The sequence below is a fragment of the Alosa pseudoharengus genome, unplaced genomic scaffold, assembly GCF_046254945.1.
Source record: "Alosa pseudoharengus isolate Yale_2024_CS ecotype anadromous, Long Island Sound unplaced genomic scaffold, YU_APseudo_1.1 YU_APseudo_1.1_scf_6, whole genome shotgun sequence".
In the NCBI taxonomy this organism is placed as follows: domain Eukaryota; kingdom Metazoa; phylum Chordata; class Actinopteri; order Clupeiformes; family Clupeidae; genus Alosa; species Alosa pseudoharengus.
Window position 1 is genome coordinate 36,488,579 of NW_027468848.1, and position 11,521 is coordinate 36,500,099.

The window sequence follows — 11,521 nt, forward strand, 5'->3', positions numbered from 1 at the left end:
GGTTCATGCGGGCTCTTGAGACTAACATACCATAAATATTTTGTCATCTTGGGTGCAACGGTTCAGGTAGGGCTAGTTATTTAGGGGAGTGGCCACCAAGTTTCATGTTTCCTGGTGTTTCAGTAACCTGGGAATCACTGACCAAAATTGATGACGGTAAAAGAAAAAAATAAATTTCTTTTTTATATTTTAAATGACTTGTTGTCCTGATTCTTCTTGTGGATCTTAGTGGGCACTGAGGAAGCAATAATTTCATCGCTAGTTTTTTATGATTACCATTTCAATTGTTTCATATCAAAATTCACTACTTAATTATGTGTTTTATGTAGTTTGTCGAGGACTTGTTCAGACACGTCACATCCATAACGTGAAACCGTCACATCCATAACGCCAGTTTTTCCTACATAATGCATTACGAAAATGAGGCATAGTTTCAAAAACAAACTTTTTGTGTTCATTCAAGTCTCCTTCATGGTACATATATCATAGTTTCGACAGTTTCCTTTAAAATTCACAGAGTTTGTAGAAAACCTGTAATCTCTCACAAAAGTGTGTCCATTTCATGTCACATCCATAACGCTGATAAAATGCCTTGTATTCTTAGGATGAAATTGATTATATGAAATTTGAGGATTTCTCAGTATTCAGAGGACAGTGGTTGCATTAAAAGTTATGCAAATTAATTCACTGATACTAATTTTGCCCCCACTCTAAGGCATTTTGTTTACCAATATGAGTCCAATTGTCACATCCATAACGCTGGAACTGCCCAATGCAATCAAGCATTTTGGACGATATATTGTCACAAGCTGGCAGAATAGGCAACAGGCCGATGTGTGTTTTATTTGGAGACTGTTTTGCGCGACAGAGACTGAGTTTGCTGCTGATATTCTGGGGATAGGCCTAGCCAATGTACAACTTTTGCCTTTTAATATATTTGCTGCATTAGATCAGTCTTTCTAGAACAGGCAAGGGCTTTCTAGCCTCACGTCAGCAGCGCTGCATCACCCATATAGCCTACATTAAAAACAACCAGCGGATGGTGGGCAGGTGTAGTTTTGAAAATTGGTCAACAAACTTTGGTGCTGATGGATGGCTGATGGATGATAAGTTTTGCTATGCAGTTATGGTTGAAATAATAGCCTATCAGCGCATCTCTAGTGTGTGTGCCTCTCTCGCTCAGAGGGGAGGGAGAGGCTGAGGGTCGATCCAGCAAGGATTCTAAACTCTGTGGTGGATAGGATCTACAATTAGGTGTTAATAATATTACCACGCTAGGTCGAAGTACTCCCAAGTGCTATTGCGCCACACATTGTAGTTCTCATGTTTATTCGCTTGGAAAATCGTCACGTTTCATGTTGTGTGCCCTAACATTTTTCATCAACTACTCGTGCAACTGTATTTAAGTAGGTAAAACGTGGAGGTGTTTGAATACTGCTATGTGCCTCTCTCTACGGCCACGGCAGAGCCCGCTAGCATAGCAACATGCTAACACATTCGCGCCGCGCGACAGAGCGTTTGAGTGCACCTACCGACGCGGGAGAGGTACGACTCAACTCGTGAAAGTTACGGTAAGAACATATATCACTACTGATTTTGGGTGGCGTGTTCCTTTAAAACTTTTGTATTCAAAGCATAGTGGTTACAACATCTGATCAAACATGTGACTAAGACACATATGTGCTTTTATTAAGTAGGTCACAATAACTACTACTGGCAAACATAAAGGTAGTTCCCTGAGATAACTACTACTGGCAAACATAAAGGTAGTTCCCTGAGATAACTACTACTGGCAAACATAAACTGGCAAACATAAAGGTAGTTCCCTGAGATAACTACTACTGGCAAACATAAAGGTATTACCCTGAGATAGAAGTTCAGCAGTTCTCCTCAAGTCCTTTTTTCAATCTGTCCAATTTTGTAACCAATCTGTGAGTTCATAAATCCACTTAAAACATAGGTTCCAGGTGTTAATGATGATATTGTCATAGATCGATGTTAAGGCGTAACTCCCACTGGTCACCTGTTGTGGAGTGAGATGGAGCGTGGACCCTCTGTCTCCCAAAAAATGTTAAAGAAGCAAATTAGATTCTGTAGCCCTCAATGCCAGCCCTCAGACTACTTACATGACTGAATTTAAAACACTGTCTCCCCCTGTCTCTCAAAACACCTCAGTGCAAGCAAGAGTGAAAGAAAGAATGATTGAACAAGTATGCAGTAAGAAAGTGTGGGGTGTTAGAAATCTGAAACAAAAGGGTTGTGTAGCATGCATTTCAACACAAGCATATGTTTAGCATTATGTAATATAAAAAAGAGAGTTATGTAAAATCAAAAAGTACCATTGCCATTAAAGGTTGTTTTAAATGAATGAAACTGGTTGGTAACTAAATAAATAATAATAAGAAGAAATGTAAGAAGGAAACAGGCTTTGATGCCGTTATACATGGCTTATTGTTTACAGCATTAGGCTACACGCAAAGATATCAATCTACTCTTAGACTAGGCCTATACTGTATACAGTCTATGTATCTACCTATCACATCTGCCAGTGCCTATCGATTTATCTAACACACAACCCAGTATCACGTCTGTTGAATCAAGTTATGTATGCTATGCTAATTGGTCTACCTGCCTATTTTACATACCCAGCTGACATTTGCTAGGTCATTACATTTTAACTGTACTTTTGTAAAACAGTTCAATAATAATACTGTCGTTATGTAATGTTGAGACGACTTTTCATTTTTGTTTCATCAAGCTCAATCACAAACTGGAGCTGCCATAGGCCTATTGCAAAGGCACTTACAGTATATGCTAATGGCGCTTTCTTTTAGATTTGTGTTTATTTTTTTCAGAATAAAGATGAACACAAGCAGTATTTTATGTCTATTTTAAATGTAAGTATTCTATTTGTCCCAGAACAACAAAAATGTTGTTCTTTTTAGAGACCATCACACTTTGGTTATAGTGTGCATAGTTGTTTTGAATCCTTGTGTAATAGGAAAGCCTGAATAATTAGGTATAGGCTAAAGTTTGCATAAATGTTGACTTATGGAAAGGGCACAGAAAGGGTGCGAGTGAGCCGTCATGCACTTCACAATTTCACTATGGGACCAACCAAAGCAGTTATAAAGTTAGCAGGAACACGCATCAAAGGCTGAGGGGGACACGGAGATTCAGCCACTGTGTGTGTTAGCAGAACATTTAACTGGGGATCATGGGTCCTGAGAACATCGCACCCTGGTAATAGGGCCCTGGGAAAATAGGACCCTGGAAACGGTAACCCAAAAACAAGGAGCTACATTACGATTCTGGAGGAAAAAGATCAGGCCGAGAGACCTACCCCAATAGACGGCATTGGACCATTTAACCACACAATGATCCAAAATGTACAGCCAAACAAGGCAAGGAATGGTTAACATAGAACAGTGTCAACTTTTTTTCATTCCATGTTTCTACCACATTGTCTTACAACCTTTAGCCATGTGGCGGTGTCATTTTCAGTCAGAACAAACATATTGGTCAAGAGAAAATTTACAACATTAAATGAATATTTGCCAGGGGTATGAATCATTTTGTTCTTAACTGTATGTATATAGTCATCTTACATGCAAGTATAGTGCCACCCTGTGTTTATTTACCCCTTTTATCCTTGTACTACTGCAACTGTGGCATAATAATTTTGCTGTATTGCAAAGTATATGCAACAATAAGACTTGAAACTAGAACTAGAGGTATGCTCCTCTCCCTCATGCCATCCCTGTTACAAGGGGAATTTACAAACAGTCAGCAAACATTAAACAGAAAACCTGTCTGAAATAGAGGCTTCCTCCTCTTTGTGATAGCTGTCTTTGTAAATGAAGATGCTATTTAACAGAGTCATGTGTCTTTGCTGAACAGCAAGTCATATAAGACATATTTTGACTGATCCACAATAGTATGCATTGCAACACAGGTGAAGGTTCAAGTATCCAACCTGTGTTCAGGGTAAATGACCAGAACAGTGTGCTTGTGTACAAAAGCCCAGAAAGTAAAGTTCATTGATAAGCACCAATATTTACTGTGTTGGAAAACATCATCCATGGCAAATTTTTGAAACCTTGTCAACTACTATTGTTTTGGTTTCCTTAAGAACAAGTATTATTATAAAATAAGAGGAACATCAAGCTTACATGTTAAATATGGAATATATGTTTTTTTTTTTGTTGTTTTTTTTTAAAGAGTAGGCTATATTAGAAATGTTTGCAGAGAATGGTGAAAAAGTGCTAAGCTGCTGTTTCCCAGGCTTTCTGGTTGGAGCTCCTCCGATAACTTAGCTCCTCCTTCCCATGTCAATATTGATGGATGGTTCTATTGATGTAACATTCTCTGTTGAAATACTTGGCACAGCCTGACTATTGCACCTACAACCCCAGTTTACAACCATGGTAAGCCTATTAAAGTCAAATGATTCCAATGAAATGGTTAAATATGATTCGTTTTTATTAATACCACTACTGTTTGTGCATGAAATAGCTTGGATTTTGCCCAGATTCTTGATATGTGATAATCCTGAGAAATTGTGCTGAAGTTGTGGACGTGATGAAATGATGACAAGGATATTTATATAGCTTTCTCACACATACAGTGAGAGAGCGATTTCTTTATTATTATTATTATTTTATATTCAAGAGCAGTGCTGCTAAAACACTGTTTGTGAGAAGTGTCATAACAAAAAGTGAGACATCTTTCTCTTTGTGTCTGTACAGAGGTCTGTAGCTACCCTACTGATCATTTGCTGCCTGGTTCCCCTGGCCCATACAGCCTGCTATCTGGAAATGGCGAAGGTTGATTTAGAACAACGTATGTCCATGTCTGAATTATATTTCTTAATCTATAGCCTAAGTGTGTTAAGAAACATAACAAAAGTGTTTCACTATGCAATCAATGAACAGTCCAAAGAGCCAAGGAGCTCTAGATTACATAGTTCTTGTGCGAGAGCTCAAACACTGTTGTAAAATGCATGTACAGTAACATTGGCTTATTCAAATGGTTTTGAGGTTATGTGTTTTATTGACAACACTTGAGGTCTCTGTTTCTGCAGCGGGGCTGAGGTTCTGTGAAGATTCCTGGGATCACACCCAGCACCGTGTTGGGTCAAACTGGGTGAACTCTGGATGCCAGAGCTGCAGCTGCAGTGCCGACGGCATGCAGTGTTGTGACAGGTTTGTGCAGCATGACCACTATAAGCAACTTTATGGAATGCAACAGAAAGTTCCACTGACTTGAAAGGGTCTCCCCACAGCACGTTGGGGTCCTGTCCACCCTTTTGGGACTTAAGTAAAGAATAATATCCTTATTTTTCATGTTTACAAGGGGGGGGGGGGGGTGCCATGAATAAATATTACCACTAACATAAATAACAACAACAAGATTGTATTGCATTGATCATGTCATGACAATGTCATTGTGATATTCATGGCAGCTGTAATCTTATTATTGACCAAGTTGTGACAGAGTTGATGTTAGTCAATACTGGAGTAATTCTGATGCTTCTCTGCTTTTCTATGAAGTGGTTTCTTCCCTAATCATCAAAACATTTTGCCTTTTTTTCCTCACCATAACAAATATATTACCGGTACTTTTATCCAGTCCACATTTCAGGTTGCAACGAGATGAAAGAGATTAGTTGCAGTATTAATTGATCAATTGCTACTTTCCTGTACATGGATTAAACCTATAGTCTAGCATATTTTTATGTTTATAGAAATCTCCTCCCTTTCAGTCTGGGATTAGGCTTAATCTGAATGGAGGAAACTAGCCCATGATGACCACCATGCATAAATGCTGCCTGTTTTTCAGAATGGCACGACCAAGTGGATATCCTGCAGACTGCGAAGTGCTGTATGACTGGAAGGAATGCACCTATGAAGTAGTGAAGAAGAACAATCCCGATATTACATGTCCCCATAATGCAGTTGGGAAATAATAAGCTTCTAAGTGCAAGAATGCATTATGTAACATGGCAGACAGAGTGCAGTGTATCTTTTAGTGTGTTTTATCTAAGGCAATCTATACCTGTGATCAGCATTAATCAAATAATGAAGAAAAAAAACATGAACAATTGTATAGATTTTTTGTACAGGGTGCTTGCCCTATTCTTAAATAAAATACCAGTATTTTTTCCAAACTGTTTTTTCATTTGGAAATCTGTACTTGTATTGTCTTGTAAGACAAGTGAGTATTTTTGTTGAAATTGTGACCTTTGACCTTTTTAATGTATGCATCAAGCCCTATTCCGAGCAACATTTTCAAAGCTTTCATCCATGTTTATGAATGATGATGTGTATGGGGACCATGCATATTATTTTAGTTTCAAAAATCAAAATTATCTAAAAATAGGAACAGAATATGAAAAAGTAACTGTCTTGCCATAATGGAAAATATATATGTACCAGGCACTGTGTTGCTCAGGTATCCACTCAAATTAGAATGCTTTGGCCTGAACTTCCTCATAATACCACTTTGTATCTGAAGAGGCACAGTTGTGCTCTTATCCAGCAGGTTATGACTGAGTTGGTGTTAAGTCATACTTGAAATCTAAACTCAGCAAAACCACATCAAATCCAACCAAGAGAGATTTTGAAGAAATCAACGTCTGACCATAACATTATATGCCCCCACAATACAGTTGCGAAATAAAGCTATTGCAGAGTGAATGAGTGCCTTAGATTGTATCTCTGCCTTTACCATATGAGGCCATAGGCATGTTATTGGAATTAAACAAATAATAAAAGGCAAGTGTACCTGCAAAAAGTGTTTCCAGTTTAGCCTCTATTCCTGTGTTTTCCCCATGTCACTACAATGACCACAATGCTTTGTTTAAATGTCTATGTTGTGATATGGAATTCTGTACATAGACCAATCAAATGTATTTGTTTGATAAGTTGCTTGATAAGTTGTTTAATCATCCAATGATTATTTGCTATTTTGTTATGCCCGCGAACTTGCGGGGAATGTGAACATTCCATCTCCTCACTGAGGAGAAAGCGAGTAGTCTGTGTCTACACTGGGAAGAGAGACCATTGCTCCTGTTCAGTGCTGGTTTGTGGAGACCAACCTGTACCTTTAAGTAGCACATACAGTAGGACCATGAACAGCAACACGTGCAGTCGGTCATTGTGAGCGCTGTGGTGTTCAGGATCCTGTCGCACCACTGTTTTATAATCTATGTTACTGTAACTTGTGCCTGATGCTGTGCACTGTTTTTCTAATCTATGTTACTGTAACTTGTGCCTGATGCTGTGCACTGTTTTATAATATATGTTACTGTAACTTGTGCCTGATACTGTGCACACCCGTTAAGAAGGGATTACACGAGAAAAGGCCATGCAGATTAGCTTTAGTGTAAATGGACATAGTTGAGGTAAATAAGTACGCCTGAATCGGTGGAGATGGATTACACCCTGCTCTTGCGATGAACAAAATTATGTTATGTCTATGTATTTAGCGGACACTTTTATCAAAAGCGACTTACATATGCCAACAGGGGGCCAGTCTCCCTGGACTAACTCGGGCTGAGTGCCTTGCTCAAGGGTACAGCGGTGGCAGTTAGGAATTTAACCCACGACTTGCTTGGCTACTGCATGCTAGCCGAGCTCCTTAAACACTACACTGCCACCACCCATAAATCAACAGTCTTCTGCTACCATATAATTTCCTAATGAAAAACATTTATGGCAATGGAGAGGATCAAGAACCACATCACAAAGGCGGTGAACTCACAAATGGACACACTCCAGTTTGCTTATCGGGCTGAGGGACTAAGGAAGCAAAGGTATTCATCGCTCAAACCATCCACACGCACTTGGAATCCCCCAACTCTATAGCAAGACTTCTGTCTGCTGACTTCTCTTCTGCATTCAACACTTTACAGCCCCAACATTCTGGCCTGGAAGCTCACCAATTCATTTATTTTCTATCTTACATTTCTTTGCATTTTTATGTTATTTATCTGTGTTCTACTCTATGTGGCTGTGCACATTGCCCCTTGGGGATAAATAAAGTGTTTAGAATTGAATAGTCAATGCACCTCAGAGAACACACCAGAGGATGTTTGTGGAAAAACCGGTACATGTGCACAGAAAAGTTCATTAAGGCATGAAATGGCATATACAACATGATTGACAGCTTTTCGTGTCATACATTGATTCCACATGTAAAACATTTAGCACTCTGGGATGTCAGATGTTTTACCAGGCTCGCTGGTAAAAAAAAAAAAAAATCTCTTGAATGCCACATTGCTAGTATCCCAGTTAGGGACAAGGAGGACAGCTCCACCCCTATTCTAGCAGGTTGCTGGTTTAAAGTGCCACTGCACAGTTACCTATCATGAGAAATACAGGCTCAGTTTGCAAACATGGTATGTCTGATATATTTTTCTATTTAAAATGTTAAATTACTCTTGATACATATTACATATAACATACATAATATAACATATTAGCTCTCCTCTCTAATAGCCTTTGTTTTCCAGGATTATACTTAATTTGTTGTTTTATTAAACATGCTCTTTCATTTGTTTATCTGATTTAGTGGTGTTCAGTGAAGCTTCAAATCAGTTAATGTGCATAATATCCCAACACCAAATATACTAATGCTGTCCTGCTTCACACCACTGAAAGAGCAAACTTCAGGTCTGCTAATCTAAATATTTCCGCTTATTGCTGTCAAAATAGTTTATTTAGTCAGGCTTGCGCGTGACCTTTTATTTTCTGTTCTGCTTTTATTCATAGCTGACTTGACAAGTTGAACCTTTCATGTCTGTAAGTTAAAATTGACGCATGTCTGTTATAACCCTTTTTGAAAACCTTGTCTGTGTCTCTGAACACCTGAAGAGGTATGCAGCTGTGATACTGATTTTGTGCACTCTGGCAGCATTGACTAATGCTGCCTGCTGGTTCGCAGAAAAGGAAAAACCACGAGGTACAAATATAACTCCATAAATCACACAATATATGATGTAAACCAGCATTACTATCTCTACAAAACATATTAGTCATGCATCTCTAACACAAAACAATAACCTGTGAATTGTGAAGTAATTGTGGACAGCGATGGAAACACACGGATTGAAGACACAGGTACAAGCATAAAACAAACATATAATCTCATACCATAAACCTATGGCTATATGCTATGAAAATCTAAAAATGGCTGTGCTTCTGTTCAGCCCAGAACCCTTGCCTGGATGAGTTTGATAATCAGACCTATCCTGTTGTGTCCACATGGAGAAGCAGGAAATGCCAGCGTTGCACTTGCACAGAGAGAGGAATGGAGTGTTGCGACATGTAAGTGGACCACATGACCTTACAGGTCAAAGGTCAATATCCTCAATGCATGTTTTTTTTTTTTTTTTTTTGGGGGGGGGGGGGGGGGGGGGGGGTAGTGTATAAATCAAGATACACTAGTGTATAAATCAAGAAAAAAAGAGAACATTCAAGTTACTTTTTCCATAAATATCCTCATCAGAAACATAACAAATATTTGAGACATTTGTCCATTGACATTTGATCCTTGTTATTCATTATGTAATCACCACACGCAGTTAATGTAATGCATTTTTTTACAGGATGGGAAGTCCACGTGGATATGACAGTGACTGTGAGGTGCATTATGACTGGGAGAACTGCTCATTCAAAGTAGTTAAAAAGTGTGACAAAGGCATTTCTTGTCCCCACGCTGCTGTTGGGAAATAACAAGGTTCTACAAGTGCATTATATAACATGGATGGCAGAGTGCAGTGTATCTCTGTTGTGTACACCATCTGAGACCATCGATACATGGGGATCAACATCACTAGTGAAATAATAAAAGATATCATGAAAGAAATGTAATGTTTTCCTTTGACACAAATGTGGAAAATAGCCCATTTCCATGTTTTCATATGGTGCACCTTCTGTCTCGCCACACTAAATATTATTTCAACTCTGGAGCAAGGAATCAATCAAAAGATTGAAAAAAGGCTTTGTGTTACATTCCTGGACAGTAAGCACAACATGCTTTTTTTATTTTGTGATGCATCATCTTTAGCAAACAGTCTCCCTCATTAGAAATGTTTCCCTTGGACAAAGAACAAGAAAAAAATTGAACAAAAATCAAAGAACCCACTTCTAAATACACACTTTATTTTAGTGGTCTTCACAACAAGTGGATATCCTGTAGTCAGAATAGATTAACAATGTTTTTGAGAGAAAAGAATTGTCAATCGGTCACATTTGACCGCGAACACAACAAGAGTTTTTTGTACCTTAACCTTGACTTGCATCTGATGTCGCAATACATTGTACTTTCATAAAATCATGCAACATATTCTACCTTGTCTGTGGACATTGTTATTTGCAAAGCCGGTGCTGGATAAACAAATAGTTTGTGCGACAGCGGAAGGTGTTGCTTTAAGTAAATTGAAAGCAATAATTGGTTCAAGTCAACAGAATGCATTTTAATAGGTTGTATTGCAAAGTTGAGACAACACATACTTTTCAGTGAAGTTAACTTAGAGAGTGTTATTCAGAGCTTAACTAAACTTAAAGCAATGAGTTGAAATAAATAGTGAATCCAATTTGAGTTTACTTAATATATTTGTGTTACATGCTTCAAATGTAAAGCACTTTGAGCTGCATTCTGCTATACAAATAAAGCTTTTTATAATAGTATAACTTACAAATAAAAACCCCACCCCCATCTTGCCTGTTCATAATTCTGAGAAATTCTTGAATTGTGTGCATGTGTGCGTGTATGTACGTGTGTGTGTGTGTGTGTGTGTGTGTGTGCATGTGCATGCATGCGTACATATGTGTACTGTGTGTGTATGTGTCATACTGTACGTATGATTACTGTGAATGTATGTGTGAGTGTGTATCTGTTTATGCACATTTGTGCATATGGAATGGGTCAACATGGCCCATGGAGGCAAACATACGCAAAACATTGGTCATCCTAGACCAGGGGTGGGCAAACTGCGGGCCGCGAGCCGGTTGGATTCGGCCCGCCAAGCACTTTCATCCGGCCCGCCAAGCATTTAATTTGTTTATCAGGCTACTCGCTATTTTTTGCCTGCGATAGACGAAGTTGGTAGCTTTACTGCAAACTGCTTTTCACTCTCCTTAGAGAACGTTTACAATGTCAATGTCAAAACATCATGTTCAATAGAGATGATAGGCCTATTGATCTCCTTTGCAGCAGATCTAACTTGAACGTTCGCTACTCCATTAAATTGGGAACGCGTCTGCGCTCACAAGAGGGAAAGAGAGCGGCAGGTTCCAGCTGGCTTGCCATTGTTGATAATTAATTGATCTCCTTCTTATAAGAAACTTTTAAAAGGAAATCATGAAGGCAACAGTAGTTCCAACTACTGACCATTTATTAACTGTGAGGGCACAGCCATAGGTATAGCCATAGCAGAGCGGAATAAATGTGAATTGTTTTGTGCACAGTGCACAATTTATACATTTGTTAAACAGCATCAAATTAGCAGTATTTT

The 11,521-nt window shown here is 38.7% G+C and overlaps 1 long non-coding RNA gene across 1 annotated transcript; it reads left to right on the plus strand.

Annotated features, from left to right (window-relative positions):
* Positions 1 to 8,799: 8,799 nt before the first annotated feature.
* LOC143106031 (uncharacterized) lies at positions 8,800 to 10,370 on the plus strand. Its single transcript, XR_012983611.1, has 4 exons — positions 8,800 to 8,964; positions 9,081 to 9,122; positions 9,212 to 9,329; positions 9,611 to 10,370. It is a non-coding gene; the product is annotated as an uncharacterized LOC143106031 (long non-coding RNA).
* The last annotated feature ends 1,151 nt before the right edge of the window (positions 10,371 to 11,521 follow it).